General features: G+C 46.6%; 1 pseudogene; it reads left to right on the top strand.

Moving 5' to 3' along the window:
• Window positions 1-1,568: 1,568 nt before the first annotated feature.
• Window positions 1,569-3,128, top strand: LOC125758567 (uncharacterized; annotated as a pseudogene).
• The last annotated feature ends 17,010 nt before the right edge of the window (window positions 3,129-20,138 follow it).

Raw genomic sequence — 20,138 nt, 5'->3', positions numbered from 1 at the left:
AGAAAAGTGTTCGTTGCAGAGGACATGTGGCTGTCAAACTTCTAAGGTAACTTTATACTGCAATACATCTCTATTTGATTTCCCTCTGCAATTATATACACGCGTCATGAACACTCGTCAGATATCGACACCACGTTGTTTCTGCGTGACCTGTGCAACGCTGCGCTGCTTTCCTCTGCTCATTTCTTTAGCCACATGTATCCCTACACCCTTCGCAGTAACTTGTGTCGTAGTTTCTTCGAAATAAAGAAGGCATGGACATGTGCATGAGCGGTGCGTCGCAAACCAAACAGAAATACTGATCGCGCGTTTCAACAATGTAAAAGGAGAGCGACTCGAGTAATGCTCTTTTACTGCACACTGGTTGTTTATAATGCATTGTGGTCGTAATCTATGGCGCAGATTTAGTATTGTCATTCTAGTTTTTTTTTAACCCTGTACGTGTGCGTTCCTTGACATATCTTTTAAAAATACTGCGCTCTTTGCTTTCGCATCCCACGGCCGCGTTGCATTACCGTGTGCTATTGCGACCAGCATACGAGGGCCCGCTATCACTGAAAGATGAGTGCGATGATCTACCGAAAAAAAAAAAAAGAGCTCCAACTACTGTAAGACTTCGTGACGCTTAGCTCCGTGTTCGCAGCGCACGCTGACCGAAGAAAGCAACAGAAGAAAATTGGCCGCGTATCTGCGTGCTTCGCTGCAAATGTCGTCTAAAGACGATAGAAGAGGCGCTGCGTGAGATATGGACGCCATCTGGCAATACGTCGGGAAACATGAGTGCTGTGTTGCGGGCTGGTAGTCCCGGCGCAGCAGCAGGCGAAGACCGGTGGTGACCAACGCGACCGGCGGGGACGTCAGCCAGCCCGAACACGCGGTTTGGCGCGAAGCGCCGAAGCAGAAGAAACGTCCGCAATCAACGAGTACTCTCCACACACTCTTTTATTAGACACTTTTAGTTGGGCGTACGTAACGAGCCTACGTACGCAGGACGATACGTTGCGTACGGTGCAAGCGAAGCGCGCAACAACACTTTTAGTTTACCGTATCGACCATGTCGGGATGCATTTCGTTCAACTAGACGTATCATACGTGGAATGAAACAGCTTTTGAGTGCTTCTTAGCGCCATCGTGTGGTGGCGGCCGCGATAACGGCCACTGGCATCCAAGTCAAGCCGAATCGTTGGATCAACGTTTTTGCGGTTTTTGCGTCGTTCTGCGTGGTTTCGCGAAGTCGCCTTTTGCGTGTGCGTACGCTTTTACCATGTGTTTGGTCGCGCTGTGTTTTTTTAGACTTACTGTGTTGAACCCTTCACTGTAGCCTTGCCGTGCTGAGCCCTGCGGTGTGTGTGCGCGCTTAGTGTGTGGTGTGGTGTTCTGCGTACTTGCCGTGAGTGTACCGCCTTTGTTTAGCTTGGCGTGCGCGCTTAAGGATGCCACCCTCAGGCGTTTTATCAAATGCGCACTTGTCGGTCCTGACTTGGGCCGAAATTGACGACCTCCTATTGTCCCATAAAGAGCGGCGGCTGCTAAGACATGAGTATACCTTGGATGAGCTTGAAAACGAAATGAGGCGAAGCAGGGAGGCCGAATTGGTGAGGTACCGTTCCCAACATGGACTTCTTGACATTGACAGCATGGACTCTTCAACGTTCAAACTCATGTTCCGGTTACACAAAAATGACTTTGACGATCTCTGTAGTGCCCTGCTAGTGTCGCAAGAGATCACAACTGCACAGAACGTGAGGTTGTGTGGCCAAGATGCTTTGTGCGTGTTGCTGCGGAGGCTGGCGTATCCCAACAGGTGGTGTGACTTGGAGGGGATTTTTGGACGACACTCCTCTGTCATGTCAAGTGCTCTCGTCTGAGCACCTTCGCACACCTGCTGAAAGACGTGAACAACCACGAGTGGATGTCGCTTGCTTCAATGAAGGAATTCACCGGCGTAAGTCATTGCTAACATACTAGACACCTACCTGACCCAAGTATATTGAGATGTATTTAGTTCTTTTGTGGTATTAAGCAAAACCGCTGCTAGTTTCATTTTTCTCTTTCCGAAGGGAGGCGTTGCGTGATGTCGTGTTCTTGAGTGTGCAGGGAGGGTCACAGAACACGAGCGTATCTCGAATTCCCGGCATTTTAGCGGTTATGAGAAGGCATAACAGGAATTCTGGTGAAGCCATGTTGTCGCCTCCGCCATTTAACGCAACCCCTGCTCTTGAACACCAAGAAACACACATATTGATTTTAAGGAGCTATGTCAACTGTTATTGCACTACTTGGCCTTCTAGTTGTAATGGTTAGGTTGCCATTTCAGTGCGGGATAAAAAAAACATCACGCAATACTATTTAAGCTGCACTTCGATGTAGCGCATGGACTGGTATAGGTATTCCCATTGTATCACATTTGTAACATAACACAGCACGGCATAGAAAGTTAACCTGGTATTGCAAATTTGTTGTACTGTGGTGGTGGTGCTGTGGTATTTAATGTATGCACCCCCCTCTCACACACACTGCTTTGCGTGACATCCAAGGCTTTATCTCTAAGCATTATCCACTGTTGTTTACAAATGTGCACAGATGACCTTTTTATAGACATTTTAATGTCACAGTATGTACGTGACAATGATTTGAAAATGCATCATGCTTTGCTGCAGGCTGTTGAAGACAAAGGCTCTCCCCTGCCCAATTGCTCGGCCTTCATCGATGGGACAGCCCGTCCTATTTGCCGGCCAAAATGAAATCAGAAGCTGTACTTCTCCGGCCACAAGAGGATGCACATGGTAAAATACCAATCGCTGATGTGCCCCAATGGCATTGTGTGCCAGCTTGATGGACACTATCCAGGGAGCTGGCATGATGCAAGTGAGTTCTGCCATTCACCCACAACGAACACTACACTGCCTAAGCAACCATGATTGTACAATAAGAGGAAGCACAGACGTATTCAACAATCTCTCTCTTTGTCATGAAGCCAACCAGTGACGATGGCAGGTTTGCCGTTCGTGAAAAGAAATTCCCGTGTATGTGCGTGATGATACGGTATGCATTGTCACAGAGCTATTGCTGTGACACAGGAGCAATGACTGCAGTCATATATGTGACTACATAGCAACTTAGTCACATGTCACTCCTACACTGTTCATTAACAAGCAGTCATGCAGCGGCTATCAGGCAACAGTTTACCAGCCATATCACTACCGTATTGACCTTGACCAGTTCTGCAAGGCAGGACGTAATCTGCCAGTGTATCTCATTTCTTAGGTTGCTAAGTGCTTTCCTTATCACGTTGAGAGTAGCCAAGCAGAAAAAACAATGGTCACGTCGGCCTGCTCAGTGTGGCATTGTAGAAGGAATGATTTCTCATAATGTCATGATATTTATGAACCCGGTCTGCTTGCAGAATAGCATAGTTTGTTCTACTTTATTCATACATTTAGCACTTATATAAGCATTATTGGTTGGGGATAGTGTGGCAGCAATAGAAAGACCATATGCACAGACGGTATGTATTGAAAATTTGCAATATGGTGTGGATTAAGTGTTCAAATTATTTGCTTCACTTCATTACAAAGCGATAATGTGCAAGCGTGAAAGCCAGGGTCATTAAATTTGCTATAATCATACAAGTACAGTGTGCACTAGATATTGACCCAAGTCGTAGACTTGGATGTTAAAGTGGTTCATGTAACAATAGTTAATAATAGGTATTCTATTTGCTATTTCCATTCCCACACTAACGAGGGAGAAAGGCAGCAGTATCTTGAAACGTTTTGATGACATGTCGACTGTTCACCGAAAAAGCGTACACACTGGTCATTAGAAACAATACAGTGAACAGTTGTTGCATGCAGACATCACAAAAACGTAACATTTGAAAATTGCATGGACTACACGTTGCATTTTCTTGTGGCTGATTCTTTATCCAGGAATATTCCGAGAAAGCGGAGTGTACACCAAGCTGGAGAAGCTCACCAGAAATGAAGACTTCGTGGTGTACGGCGACCCTGCGTACCCACTCCGCCCACTTCTAATGAAGCCATATGGTGGCTCGTGTTTGTCACCTGCCCAGCAGGCATTCAAATGTAGCATGAGCGCTGTTCGTCAGGCTGTGGAATGGGGATTTGGTAAAGTCGTCACCGAATTTGCATTCTTGGACGTCAAAAAAAACCAGAAGCTTCTGTGGCAGCAAGTGGCTGCAAAGTATAAAGTTGCCACAATATTGTCTAACTGTCTCACAACCATTTATGGCAGTCAAGTCTCCAGCTCTTTCAGCCTCCAACCGCCTAAGCTGCATGAATATTTGAAGCCAAGGTTTGCTTAATCCTTTCGGCCCTGGCGGTGTCAGTTGACATCATCACACAACATTTCCCCTAGCACCTCGGAAATGAAACCAAAACTGCCCATTCTTGGGGGAATACTTCTTCAATGATCCCCACTGCGATTGACGCCAAAATGGCGACATACTTGCGTAGCTGGGAGTCGCAAAGAAGAAGAAGCTTGACCAAAGTCATGGGTGACGCCGAGGTGGGTAAGCGCCATTTTTGAAACGACGTACCGAAGTTGTTTCAATGAGTATCGCACTGAAAAATGAGACGTGGTTCACATTTTGTGTACTCTAGTGAATAGCAGGAAAAAAGATGTCATTTTCTTCATTTCACAACCACTGAGCCCTGATGGCCTAATTTTGATGTCATGCCTATAAATCTATTAATATTTGCCCCACTGGCTCAATTGTTCGTTTATGGTCTTCTGAGGTCATAACTAATAGGAAAACACGCACAACAAAGTTCCCGACCAAAATAAAAAAATCCAGGGCTGAAAGGGTTAATATCTGTCGTGTTTTTTTTATCAATGGTATCCTCAGGCATGCCTTACACTAGATGACGTTGAATAACACATCTCGACGTAGTTGTTTGCATGTTACCAAGAAAAAGCGGCAAATCGACGCACAATAAAGGATTGTAAAGTCATGTAATTAGTTGACAGGAATGGCTCAAATAACGTTCCTAATTGTCCCACTGGTAGCGCAAGTTGTGTCCTGCATTTACCTTAATTTCTCAATTACTAAAGCGCTGCTGCGTATAATATTGACATTCCAGGTGCTCTCAAACATTTACCTTTCATTCTAGAATTACTTGCTATTAGTGCCCCTATAAGGTAATTTAATTTAAGAGTGATGAAAGTGAATTATGAGGGCCCCACAGGGCATGTGCTTTCACCTAAGATCTCTTTAGCGTTGCTTGAAGGAATCCTGAAACCATGTAGCTTCATGTTCTGCCTTCTGAGTGTCCTGATGCCTAGGAATCTTGCTTTCTTTCACGACCTGTTACGTTAAACAAATTCACATTGCTACAACATTTATTGCATCAGTATAGCCAGTAAGCACTGTCATGCAATGTCTTGTGCAGAGTGGCAGGGCAGTACAATCAAGTGCGTGTGCAGCACAAAGACTGTTTTGTTTTCCTTCTTGGCAGCCACGTGGCATGTGCAGTATTCTGGCTGCGCTCATTACTGTATTGTTGCTTATGTGTGACTTGTTGTTCAGTTGCGATGTTCCTGAATAACTTTGTTCAGATTAGACCAAGTTAAAGATTGTGTATCCCACGTGTGTATGAGCTAATGCAGTTTTTTTTTTCGAGACCTGGATGTGTATCTAATTCACAGTCATTCTATTACTGTCAATAATGTTTGAAACTGTGTATCTGAGATGCATGACTACTTCAAGTTCCTGATTTGGGTTGGGCTAGTTGAAACTCAGCTTGGTGTCATGCTAAGTTTTTTGCTGTCATGGTCTTCACATATCTCCCCTATACATTAATCCCCTCTGAAACAAGGCAGTGCTTCTCCAAAGAAAATGTCATACACCACGTAATGTTATACTATTGTCTTATAAAGCTTGTGCTAGAGTGAATGTTCAGTATGATGTGACTGTATGAGGCTTGTGCAACAAAAGTGACGTAAACTTCACCACGTTCAGAGAGAGGCAGTGAGATATATTGTCACTATGTATCGAAAACATGACTTGTCCACTTCCATAATGGGGCAGCACTGTCTGTGATCCAACCCTGGAGTCTTCCAGAAAAGTTAGCCGCCTTACGTTTTTTTGCAGAAATGTCTGTCTGAAAATGTTACTTGTCATCCCAATAAAGCATCACTCTACAAGGATAGCCTGACATATTTATGATATAGCGCCAATATCCCCAAGGACTAATGCATTTAGGACCAGTTTCCTTTCTAAAACTGGCACGTGGCTGAATAAATTTTCTACAGGTGTCCTTGATTCTTGTGATTTAGCTCATGAACTGGGGAAACATTTGTGCGCCTGCTTGTGATAACATATCCAGTGTGTTGTGTACAGTACGGACTTATTACTGTTGCTCTTTTGTATGTTGTTTCTGTTTTCTCGTTTTTGTGATTGACGGCCCCTCTGCTTAGAACAGGGGAATGGTTCGCACTATGTATAAGCAATGTTTCGAACATTCCACCTGTTGTGCTTGTGGCTGACAAAGTGATCATCTGCAACAAATGAAATTCATGGAAACCTGCCTGTCTACGTATTTCTTTTTTGCTTTTGCTATCTTTGCTGAGAAGGCGCCAAACAACTCGCATGAACAGATGTTTATATAGTGCCTAAATAATGCACACTCAAATGAATGTTCAATACTAAAGCCAAGATGGGCTTGGCATACATGACGACTTTGCATGTATATTCAGTTCTCAAGTGCTCAGTGAAATACCATTTCTATTTATAACATAGTGAATACAACCTGTTTACAATTGCACCTGTGCTTACAGTGCGAAACATGACGGTGCTTGCGCCAGTTCCACCATCTATTGCATCTTCGGTAGTAGGCCCTCCTGCTGTGCGGCAAGAAGTCTACGTTCTTCAGCCCGCTCTCGCCTCTCTTCTTGTTTCTCTTCGGCCCGCATGCGCCTTTCTTCTTTTCTCTCCTCTGCTCGTGCTCTGCGATCCTCTGCCCTTTCACGGGCCATCATCATCGCCTGCTCTTTCTCCCAAGCTAACCGTCTCTCTTCAAGAGCAACTTTGCTCTCCTCAAAGGCAAGCCTGCGCAATTCCATCTGCATGTCTTTTTCTTTCATTATGACATCATGTTTCATTCTCGTCAGCTGAAAGTCGTAGTCTGCCTGTTCTTGTTGTCTTTTTCCTGCATGGTAGTAAGCATCAAAAAAGAAATCAGGTGATTTTCGCAAGGCACTGCTAAGAATTTCTGCTCCATCATGTTGCACTTTCGAGCTTATCTCTACCTCATGGCTTTTGTCTTATGGTATCTATTTACTAATCTTAATGTGATTCGTTCGTTTATCGTCAAATTTATTGTGATGGCAGTGTTTGTTGAGATTCATTAGTACTGTTCAATCACTTGCAACTCTTGGTGATACCATGAGTGTATAAACAACCGGCACATTTGTATAACACAACGTTCTTGAGTGCGTCTATACAATTCCATGTCAAATGAAAAATGCCATCAAACACTGCTGGGCCCTGGCGACCCTGCTTTCTCGTTCATTTCACTTTGGCTAGCGTTACTTTTTGCTGCATTGAAAAGGCAAACACCTCAGTACATGTGGGAGTGGGAAATTCAACGAAATGGTTTGCCATTGTCGGTGAGACAAAATGCATTTGATCTGCTTCACGACATTACAACAAACGTCTGATATTTGGAATGTGGTCCCTGCTTCGGACGCACTTTCTTCAATTGAGTTTGCTCTATCACCATCACGCTTTACATATGTAAATGTAACCTTTTTTGCATTATTTTGAGGAGCACATAATTCTGAGAAATATTTAAGCAATATAATGTAGCACAAATGTTCTTTTTATGTAATGTCTTAATGCAGCACAATGAAATTATCTCTACTATAATATCAGCCATTCTGCCATTCTTGCTCATTCTTAGCATCTTGAATAAGAGAGAGCTGAGCTAGTCGCCATGTATTCATGCTAAATAGACAGGGCGTGTATACAGGCACAGGTGAAAAGACACCAGAAATGCCGTTGTGGTGTCTTCTCTATTGTGTCTGTGTTTGCACGCCCTGTCTCTTTAGCATTAATATCTATCTACAGGACGCTCTCCATCGCCTTTTTCTTGGGCACATATCGTTACTTATTCATAGTGTTGTCTGGTTGCAACAAACTATGGTGGGGGGCTTTCGCCGTGTTATGGCTGTTTTATTTTGAGGTCAACTCGAAGCATTGGTGAGTGCAGTCCACGCACCACTGATCGCAGTAAGAGTATGACACTTTGGGTCTGCCCCTATAACTGGGATTCGTGCAGGAATAATTGACCTGCCAGTACGTGCACCACTCTATTCTCAGCTCCAGATTGGTGGCACGTAAATCATTTCATCACTCCAAAGTTGGGATATCGCATATTATACCGAAAAAGAAATACATACCGCGCCTGGGGTAGCTTGGTAGGGCTTGAGAATGCGTCAGTTCGTCCCTAGGTGGTTCGGTGCTCCTACACCCTACTGTTGCGGAGACAGCCGCTGCATGTAGTACGCTATCCGCGTCCCTAGGTGGTTCGGTGCTCCTACGCCCCGCTGTTGCGGGAGTCGCCGCACATACGGTATCTCGGGAACTAGGCACTGAATTGGGTAGCTGCAGCCGATTGGGGCTGTGTAGAAACAAGTCGGTCGATGCTCATCGCACTTTCGCTGATGTCGTCTTCCCGTTCTCCGTCGTCGTCATCCGCAGTCACCATGCGAGTGAGCAGCTGCGCCGGCGTTACGTCACCAGTGGTGCCTGCAAACAGCACACACGAGCGCATTTCAGTGCAGTATGCTGCCCTCATGAAAGACAAAAAAAAAAACGATTGCACTTACGGTAACGAGAAAAACAGCAACCACGAAGGGGACGCTTACTAGCAATGTCAAATTCGTCGTCAGCGGCGTCACACTCGTCGATGAAGACTGTGCTGTGCTCTGCGTACCTACTTGCATGAACATCCCTGGCAGTAGCTGCCGATTTTCGCGCTTGTACGTTTGAGTCGCCACCGCAGACCTTGCGTGACTTCTTCGCTGAGCGCACTTTGTACGAGGTGCCTTGAATGAGGCTCAGTATATCTTGGAGCAATTGGTCGCGCTCGATGTATTCTTCTTCGGTTCCGGACCTACAAACATCAATTGCAATAAATTAAGCAAGCTCGCACATCGACCAAGGCGCCTTATTTTGCACCGTGCTGTAAAACAACTGCAGACTTACTTTTTTTGATTTCGGCGATCGTTCGCCGAGTAGCGCGACAGCAGCAGATTTAGGCGCTCGCGCACACAGCGCGCCGTAAAAGGCTTCTTGAGGACATCTCTGAGGCGCCAAGCTATCTCCTCCCATTGTTCGGAATGCCTGAACGGATCGCTCGTCTGCACCTCCGTGAGCAGCGCGACATCGTCCTTCAACGTAAAATAAACTCGATTCGCGCCGGCTTTGTTGTTGCTCTGTCCGTTTGCCATGGCAGCCATCTTTCAAGCGCTACGTCCGCTACGTCTCGTTACGTTTATGTGCGCCGCGTGTTTTTATGCGGGCGTACGCGCGCATCCCCGGATGAGATACGTTACGTACAGCACATGCGCACTTCTCTCCCGCAGCCACGCTGCGTACGTAGGCTCGTTACGTACGCCCAACTAAAAGTGTCTATTTACACGTCGCCTAGGGAAAACAGGAATACCAGAGCGGCGCCCCATGGCATTCGTACAATGCAATACTGAACCGAAACCGAAACACAACAATGAGCTCGTGCAGAGGGCCCGGAAGAAGGCAAGTTTCAGCGCAGTCGCATTTTCAGCGCAGCTCAAGAAACTAGGGTCTCTAGAATTACGTATCTATGTATTTCCTATTAGAAGACCACACCACCTAATACTACCTAGTGATTTTGCGCCTCAGATATGCGTAACGTTTGCTTTTTGATCAACAATGTACACAAGTATGAACATAGTCAGCCGTTCAAGATGGCTGGCCCTTGGGCAAGTGGTTCAACTTTGGCCGGGTGGCTGAATCGAGTGACGTGCCGACAAACAGAAAGACAGACAGACAGACAGACAGACAGACAGACAGAAAGACAGTCCAAAATTTCTGCGTTTAAGTTCCCCAAGAAAGACTATCGTCTTTAATAGAAGGGGAGGGATAAAGAGGTGTTAACCGAAGGGCAGACGTGGCATGGGGACTATGTTCTTCGGCGCACACTGTCTTGCGAAGCTTGCGAAGAGATGCGTATTAAAATCTTAGCGCCGATCGTTCACTCTCGTGTGACAGCAGTGATCACAGCACCTTGAAATGATGCGATATGCGACTGGTTTCGTTTTCAAGCCCCACAAAACATGGCGGATCGGGCTTACGGGTTGTCGGCAGATGACACTGCATGCTTTGAATATCTCTCTTGGGTGATGAAAGTGTATAGTGTTGTAACGTTTATTGCTGCATTTCATTGATCTTTAGTGAGTTAAATAATGTGCAGACCTAACGAGCACTCCTTCGTTCCTCATAGGGACCCTGCAACACTTTTTCAGCATGCTCAAAAAACGCTGCCGAACACGCGAGAAACAATAAAGCCCAGCACGCGGCCTGGAATTTACAATTCTTTCTCAAAACCAGCCAGAAATCGCTCCATGTTCTCTCGACAAATGATTTTATAAACCCAAACCGCGCCATATAACCAAAGTCAACGGTCATTGATTGATTGAGGATCGTTAACTGCATAGTTAACATGGCCGCCGCGGGATGCTGCCACGCGCCCGCACACGCGCTCGCACTCACGCTAAAAAAGAAAAGTGCTGAATGTCATGAGTTATGACGCACGCTGACGAAGGGACGCTTCTTCTTGCTCCCTTGTGATCCCCTTCCTTGCTTTCAAGGCGCTCGCTAGTACAACAGCAGAAAGCGCTTGAAGCGTCCGTCTAATCTATGTAACTCCGCTCGTACGTGACGGATTCTGAGAATTGTTACGAAAGTCCATTTGTGAGGCAATACGCTCTTTTAATGAAGTCATTCGCTTTGACGATTACTTCCAAAGTGGGGCAGGGCCCTTTCAAGTATTGGTCCGTGTGCTACTTCCGTAGGTAGGAGCATTGGCGGTTTGGTTGCACTGCAACTTATGGAAAGGCACAGTACTGAGTTGCACTTTTTAGTAAAACAAAATGTGGTACTGGCGCTAAACTTATGCCTTGCCGCATAAAATCCGTATGATCATTTGCGTCAGTGAAACATTTATACTGTAAACAAGGAAGCCAGTGATTTCGGCGTGCTTTTTAAGAGTTGAACTTCTCTCTCGTCAGTGTTGAAACCGACCCCCCCCCCCGACAAAAAAAAAGAACAAATTAAAAAAAAAAACAATGAACAAAGAAACTTGCAGACGGGTCAGCTTCGCCTTCGAGAGTAGAACGCGTTAGCGTAATCACACTCCGTGCGCATCGCCTTCAACCGTGCAGCAAAGGAACGTGCGCGTATTTTGGCCGTTGCAAACCATCCTAGAATGCGTACTGCAAGTTCAGTTGCGAAATTCCCGCTACGCCATAATTCTTGCTTTTGTAAATTGGCGAATTGGGGAAGTACCCATCGTGCATCCTTGAGGTGTCATGCGCACCTGCAAAGCTGCATACTTTAAACAACCCACTCGTTGCGCAGTTCACGTGTTTCGACGCTTGGTGCCATTCTACGACCCCGTCACGCCATGTTACGTGCGTTAAGGAGACTCCTCCCACTACATGACATTCTTATAGTGTTTTTTACGAAGCAGTTTCAAACACTGTCGTGGCTCTGGGGTAGATCACCTGCTATCCACGCAGGAGGCCTGCGTCGATTCTCTCTCGGAACGAAGATTTTTAACACGAAAGTGTTTTGGCCCGGGGTCCACCACGGCTCCACTGACGCATTTCCGTCATGGATATGACGTTGTAAAATATAAAGACACATATGTGGCAAAGAAAAAAACTTACAAGAAAAAGTTCCGTCACCGGGAGTCGAACTTACGACCCCTCGATCCCCAGCGCGCAGCGCGAAACGACTCCGCCACAGTCGGCACGTTCTTCGCCCTACAAACGGCATGCTATTTATATACACCATTTGCCGGTGGCGGTACTCAGAGATCGGGGTACATCAGCGTGTTTTCGTTATCTCTAGCGAGATGGCGCGATGGGCTAGAAGGCCGCGCCCGTCGCCCCACGCGTTGAGATGAGCGTGCGCCTCTACAGGGCGTGGTCGCTCGTGTGCGCGCTTATGCTCACGGCAAGTTTGCGTTGAAGTCACAGAGAGCACGATGGTCACTTAGTTCACTACAGCGGCCGCTTTTGCGAAAGGAGCGCGCTGCTCATAAACAAATAAGTTACAACTGTGACATTTCCAAAAAACTTAATTAGAGCGCAATAACACGACACATTTTCACACACACGCACCCACACACACACCTGGGTTTGTGTGTGGGTGTGTGTGTGTGAAAATGTGTCGTGTGGTTGCGCTTTATTTAGGGTTTTGGAAATGATCTACCAACTAGCCCAAAAACAAGTTATTTTACAACTGTGACAGTTCGCGCTCAACCCGTGTATACTTGTGCGTTCGTTTCGTGCGTCCTCCTTGGTATTTGACGAGCGCGCTTTTACTGTCGAGCTGTGACAGCTGTTAGTTCGCGCTCATCCTGTGTATGTTCGTTCCGTGCGCCCTTTCTGCTTGAGCAGCTCGTTGCAAGTTTCGAGCTGCTTGCCGTTCTTCGCGTGACATTACAACTAGTTGCTATAGCATTCATTCCTTCGCCCTCGGGGCGAAACAATGCACAACAAACGCTCAACTACGTCTGTGAAGACACGTTTTACTTTCGCGTTATAGTATACCGATTCCTATGACAGAGGTATCAGCCGTGTTTTTTTATTATTTATTTGTATCTACCTCGAACTTTTGCTTACGGAAAACGCCGATTTTTCGGTCACAACCAACGATGATGCCACCGTCACCTACACCAACGCCGACACCAGAATTTCTGCGAAACGAGCTGTTTAATCGTATCGCTGCAATATTTGCAGCGTTCGAGGGGCTCTTATATACGGAACCGAAACCATTGACTGAATCACCATGCACGTTTCCTAACGTACTCTTATTATAATGCTTCCAACTTCAACGTTGGGGTTCTTTTACATACAACACAGTTCAGTGGAAATGGCTTTAAATCTGTGAAGCGCTTTCGAGGCACAGGAAAATGCCTGCAATATAAGGTGAACTTTAGGCAGACTCCTAAAAATCCAGGAATGTGAAAGAAGGTTAGCAGCATGACTGTGGGCATCGCTGTGGCACCTCAGTCACGTGAACGTGTTATATTTCTTTTGTGTTTATTTCGTATTGCCATTACCGTTGACAAAAGATAGTCACCCGTGTTTAACGACACTTCCTCCTAAAGAAGCCTGCCGGCACCGATAAGAGCGTATAACTGCCATCACGAGTATTACCAGGCGCCGCTAAGCTCCGTTGCGAGAATCACTGCCGGACATCGACAGAGACATAACAGGACTTCGATGGAGGCGGTCCTTCGTCATCTCCTCGCCTACGCTCTGACACAGAACACAGCCTTCGCGAATTTCAAGATCTTATTCACGCACAACTTGCCACCTAATCTTAATATTTTAATTCTCTTTAGCTTTTTCTTCGCGGTGTTTTTCTGGTGATTTCGGCTGCTGTTGCGCGTTTGTGATCTGTTTGAAAATGAATTTTGTACGTTATGTTTCATTCCATTTACTGTGTGTTTTGTTTCAACTTTTGAGATGCACAAAGTGTAACCCCATGCCTGTGTCCTCACCACATAATACCCTCGTCATGAGAGCCCTTGGTGTTTTATTTTTTGAAATAAATAAATAAAAAAGGAATTGCTGCGCTCAAATGCTCAAACACGACAAATCAAGAAACATCTGAATCTCCTTAGCATTGCCAATATTGCAGGCAAGAGAATATTTTTAATGACGTCTTGACAATGGAGACTTGGAAAACAAGCTGGCGGCAACATTTTGATCACATGCCGGCTACATAATGACTAGGCTTCAGGGTTACGTGTATTCGTGCTTAAAAGGCGTTCTTCTCTGTTCTCTCATGTTCTTTGCTTTTCGCGTTTCAGTTTTAGCTCAACAAATATTTCGGTGAAAGATATTATCGTAATTCTACAGCAGAAGACGTCAATAGGAAGTATCCAATGTACATGATAGTGCAAGAGCCATTTAATTTAACACATATGTTTTTTATTCCACGTGGCACTAGGGAAAAAATAAAGGTTAGTCATAGTTGAAGCGTTTGTTTTCACTTAAAGAGTAACCCATTCTTTCCAACTTCTAGCGTATGCCAGCTGTTTCATGGCGGCCTTCGAACCAGAGCTGAACGAATAGCCATTGCGTTAAAAAGAGCCAGTGGTCTTAGTTTTTTTTTTAAGATTACCACTCTTATTAGCTAGAGGCTATGTGTAGTCGAGACGATACTGTGTTTCATGAAAAAGACTCGCACGGCAAATACAGTGACAGACGGAGAAATTGAACATCGTGTTTGCTCAGGGTTAACACGAATGATCTTCTTTCATCGTGTGAGGAAAAAAAAACGGAATGATGAGGCAAACGCTTAGAAAAAGAGGTCGAGTTTGGTTAATTCAAACTTCTTTTTTGTTTTGTTTTGCTTTAATCCGAACTGAACGCGAAAGTGTCGTACTGCCGAAGGTACTCGACAGCTTGAGAAAAAGAGGAAAATAACAAAAGGCGATGACGGCTTCCTTCAATAGCGGGCGCCACACAAGAGAACAGAGCGCTGACGACAAAAGGTACGACTGAGAAAGTCGAAGGTAAGAAAAGAAAGAAGTAGGATTTTACCAGCATTTCACACGTACAGTGAAATAGGCATTAGTGCGCCAATTCTACGAGACAGCAGCGCAGGTATCCGCTGCCCAGCGAATCCAACAACAATGTACGGCGAGAATGAAGGCTGTGGGTCTGGGCCATGTTTTGTACGAAAGAAAAGAATACACACACGTTGACGAAGACTTCATTTTGTGGCCTTTGTTCCGCGCAACGAAGTGTGACAGCTCAGCGCTTCGCTTCGCGGTTACTCAGAGATACAATGTCACACATTTTTTTTTTATTTCTGACTTTTCAAGCTTCCAGCGAGGAAAAAAAAAGATACATTCTTGTAGAGTGCGCAAAGATGGTGAGAAGAAAGTACGTGTTTATTTTTCCACTCAAGAATTACACGACCGATGTAGAGCACAGTACTGATAAGAATCTCGCGTAGGGGTCACCTGAGGATTTAGGTCAACCAATGTGCTAACAAAAAAGACAGGGTAAAAAGAGTGGCCGCTCTGGCGCAGAGTATGCCTGCATCGAGCTGCGAGTTGTCACGGAAATAGAGCTGAATGCTTAGTCTTGAAGCTGCTGTCACCAACAATGCACAAGTAAATTTAATAGTGAAGTTTAACGGATCGATGCCCCAGAGCGCATTTTCATAAACGCATTATAATTGAGGACTTGTTTTATTGTTTTCAAAAGCCTGATTAAAGTACAATGTGTTCAGCAATGTAAGTACACTGCATCATACTATCTTCCTCTCCACGAAGTGAAACCAACGGGGCCAAGAATTACATTTGCCAGGTTGCGTTCATTGACAAAATTTCGTCGCACTGAAAGGCGGAGTTGTCTAGGTACGTATATCTATGGATTATAGAAAATTGCGCCATTACATCGGCAACGCCATTTTTGTTAATTTCTAAGAGCAAAAGGTGTTCAGCGTACGACAGTTTCTGCTAAGTGGTTCTCAAAGCTACACTTTTCGTTTCCCAAACAATTCGCGCACTGCACTTTAAAGTACACCGCCATTACCACGAGAAACGAGAGAGGTGAATGGACTGGTAGAGAGAGCACGTAGTCGCACTGTAAATAACCAACCAACGGAGCACCGCTGTCACCTTCGAGGCGAAGTTTAGCAAAATGGCTTGCGGTGCAAGCGACAGTTTTTAGAGTGGCTTTCGTGTGCTCTTCGGGTGGCGCTGAAATCACGAAGTGACATAGGTTACATAATATCGGCACAGTGTCAAGACTGCTTCTTCGTTCAGTGCGGTACTTTGTGTATGCAGACAAGGTACTAATTAGACGACTCCACTGAACGTAGCCTAAGCACTGCCGAAAGAAGCATCGGATCAAAATTCAGAAGTGCTTTGCAGTGAAGTCGCGCTCTTTACAGGAAAAGTGGCATGAAGGAATGGCAGTTATAAATTATCAGATGTGACCTTCCCTGAAGAACTAGTATTGTTAGGATGATTTCAACAAGACATTCGAGTCTTTATATACTGTATCCATTCATAGATGATGTCTTTCTAGTTACCTTCAGCAGCAAGAGAACAGAACAAGAGGGCTTTTCATCAGCATGTAACACCACACGACACGCACACTTAGCTACAATACGATACTGTGCCACGAGAGCTACTTCTAGGTGGAGAAAGCGCTTTCTAGTTAAAAATATCAGGGGGCGGGGGCAGCTTACCGCCCTCAAATAGTAGAACACGCCTTACTCTTCTTAACAGGCACCCTATTTTACGAAACGCAATAAGCTGCATGCAACAGAGTTTTAAGAGCGGAGCTCTTTAAGCTTTTCGTTGCGCCGAGTAGTGCGAACAGAAACTATCATCATCATGATTCGCCACGCGTTCTCTTCGTCCTCTGCTTCCTCTCAGTCCTCTTCATATTCTGCTTCGCTGCGAACACACGTGCGCCGATTTCTCCGGCGCGGAATGGGATAACTCTTATGAGTGAGAGAGAGAGAAAGAAAGAGAAAAAAACAGAGATAGAGAAAGAAAGAAATTCATGGCGCCAAAAATTACTAGGTGAGATTCGAACTCGCGTATCCACGATCCGAAGGCAGGCGTCCTAAACACTCGGCTATCCAGGTACGCTAGCAGAGCATAGCATATGCCTTGTATTGTATAGTGTGATGAGTGAGTGCGCAAACAATGCGATCGTCGTGTAGAATTCCGTGCTGTGTCTTGGTGTTGGTGGCGCAAGGGCTCCAAACGCGGTGGGTGATGCTATAGAAGCACCGCGCAACGGACACGTGCGACACAACAAAAAGGAAGACGTTGGCGGGGCATGGCACGTGTGGCCGCCGCCAATAGGAAGATGGCACGGCAGACGGGTGAGAAAAGGAAGAGGAGGAGATAGAAGGCAGTCAGTCTGACTCGGACAGCTCGGACGAGACGCTGGTGTCAGGGTCTGTGCCGTCGGGTTTCGGACTCGAGCACAAAGGGCCCGACAGCGTCTGCCTCTAGACGTCCTCGGAGACGGGCAATTCTGGAAATTGGTCGCTCCCATCGTCCGAGCAGTGGATCCGGGCAGCTGAGCCACCGTGGAGCGCAGAACTCGCTGTCCCGGCTGCCGAGAGGACTCCTGCTGTCAGTTGCCAGCCACGGGACGAGCCCGGGTGCCTGCCGCCAGGTTCCACGCTAGGTGCGTGGGCAGGAAGGTGGCCAGCCGCTTTGCCAAGGCCACTCCCTCCGGTAACCTCTGCGCCGACTCAACCCATCGTCCGCTCCACGAGCGCCGCCGCCGTCAACGTATCAGCGACGACTCCGCCGCCCGAGCCATCACCAGCGACTCAAAACCGGTGACTTGTTTCACTCGAACGTCCCCTGAAACTTAGATACATTTCATAGCCCCGGACACCATGATGTTAGTTTAGGCATAGCTTTACTCTATTTGGTGCGGTTGTGTGTTTTTTTCCCTTTTTTGTCTTCTTTCCTTTGTGTGCTATAAAGTTATTCTTTGTGTGAGTACGAAAATGGCTCCTTCCTTTTCCGATCAGAGGCCTTGCCTCAATTGAAAGAAATAACGACACAAAACCTGCATAACAAATTGGCGTCCGCTACGACAGGACGGAACAGGACGAAGCCATTTTCTTTATTTCTATGAGTAGACAATCACCGCGATGAGTTTGGCGGAATTCATAGCGTTGGGCGTGCGCATGGGGTTAGAGGGCGCGGAGTTAAAAGAGTGGTCCGAAAAGCAAGAAGCTCGAGCGCGCGCAGAGAGGGCCGCAGAACTGGAAGAAGAAAGAAGAGCTCGGATAGAAGAGTTAGAAATTGAGGAAATAAAGCAGAGAACACTTCTGCTGAAGCAAAAGCTTGCGGAGGTTTCAAAGACGCATGTAAAAACTGAGAGCCACGCTACGTCGTTGGGTAGCTCCAGTGAGGAGGAGTTCGAGGTGTGCTCTAGAAACTTTAGGTGCGAGGGTGACTTCGACTCTTTGACTAAGGTTGGCATTCAATCTCGCCAGATCCTTTCGCTAGAGCCAGGTGTTCGGCTTAAGGATGAAATAGAGACGGGTAGTCAGGGAAATAGGGAAAGCCTAGCTGGGCTTCACGAAGCAGAACACAGCTTCGGAAGCAAGGAACCGAGGAGTTCCATTAGAGATGAGGTGCGCTCTACAACATCTAGGGGGAAGAGCACAGCTATTGGAGAGGCAAGGGTACCTCTGAATGATGTCATTGAAAGAACACCAAGTGTTCTTGATAATGAAGATGGTGAATGCCGTAGAGCGAACTCTGAGTTCGACGGAGATTCGCCAAGGGTGCTGCATGCTGCGGCATCAGCTGATACGGGCATGGTGGAGGACCATGCGAATACCTTGCCGTTGAATACAGACAGCTTCACTTCTCGGCTTAGTGGAAATGAGGCGTGTCGGAGAGAATCGAAAGAGAGTGCAGAAGCACATATTAAAGCGGACAAAGTAAAGACACAAGTGGAGTCATCAAGGTACGATGACGTTTTCATGCAGGATCACCTAGCTAGAAAGACCGTTAGTGTTCAAGAGCCGACAATTAAATATGTAGGAGATAGGAACAGAAGGTCAGTCGTTTGCTCTTTGAACAATAGGAAAGCCGATGCGCCCCGTATGGCGTCTTCGCAGACAGAAGGTAATTGCGCTGAAATATTCCATACAGGGCCACATGATCGCTGTGGTAAAAGCGTTGACGCTCCCAATGCAGTCATTCAAACGCCTCTGAGGTACGCATGGAAGCAACGCGTCCACTTGCATTGTGATCTTCGCCCATTAGGGGCTGCTAATTCAGCAGGGCGTCCAAGTATTGTCGTCGAGCTTTTCAGAAAGACGTCTGGACAGAAACGCGTCCAAGCGATTCTGGTGGTTAGCTCAAAGTGCAGCAGATGTGCCGTTCGTCTCGTGTGGGACGCTATCACTTAAGCGTCGAGGTCATTGACCGGTGGCTTTTCTGGGTTAGAATTCTGGGCAACGGACTGATATATCTGTATATATTTGGATTTTCGTGATCTCGCCTGTGAACTTTTGATTTAAACATTTTGTGCAGTAATTTACCTATGTAGTGAACTGGGGTGAACTACACGGTTTTTTTTCCTAAGTGTATATTCTGCCGTTAAGTGTGCTCATTTGAACTGCATAGTGGTCTCCATTGAAAACATGCACATAGCAAATGACCATGTGTGCATGGCAAGACACTTTACTCTGTTAGCCGTCACTCATCGAGCTCCAAGTTTTTTTATAAAAAAAAACTTATCGAGGGGGGGACTCTTGTGATGAGTGAGTGCGCAAACAATGCGATCGTCGTGTAGAATTCCGTGCTGTGTCTTGGTGTTGGTGGCGCAAGGGCTCCAAACGCGGTGGGTGATGCTATAGAAGCACCGCGCAACGGACACGTGCGACACAACAAAAAGGAAGACGTTGGCGGGGCATGGCACGTGTGGCCGCCGCCAATAGGAAGATGGCACGGCAGACGGGTGAGAAAAGGAAGAGGAGGAGATAGAAGGCAGTCAGTCTGACTCGGACAGCTCGGACGAGACGCTGGTGTCAGGGTCTGTGCCGTCGGGTTTCGGACTCGAGCACAAAGGGCCCGACAGCGTCTGCCTCTAGACGTCCTCGGAGACGGGCAATTCTGGAAATTGGTCGCTCCCATCGTCCGAGCAGTGGATCCGGCAGCTGAGCCACCGTGGAGCGCAGAACTCGCTGTCCCGGCTGCCGAGAGGACTCCTGCTGTCAGTTGCCAGCCACGGGACGAGCCCGGGTGCCTGCCGCCAGGTTCCACGCTAGGTGCGTGGGCAGGAAGGTGGCCAGCCGCTTTGCCAAGGCCACTCCCTCCGGTAAC

Source organism: Rhipicephalus sanguineus, chromosome 5, assembly GCF_013339695.2.
Source record: "Rhipicephalus sanguineus isolate Rsan-2018 chromosome 5, BIME_Rsan_1.4, whole genome shotgun sequence".
Classification (NCBI taxonomy): domain Eukaryota; kingdom Metazoa; phylum Arthropoda; class Arachnida; order Ixodida; family Ixodidae; genus Rhipicephalus; species Rhipicephalus sanguineus.
The sequence above is the reverse complement of the archived record's forward strand: the minus strand, read 5'-3'. Positions and strand labels throughout refer to the sequence as shown.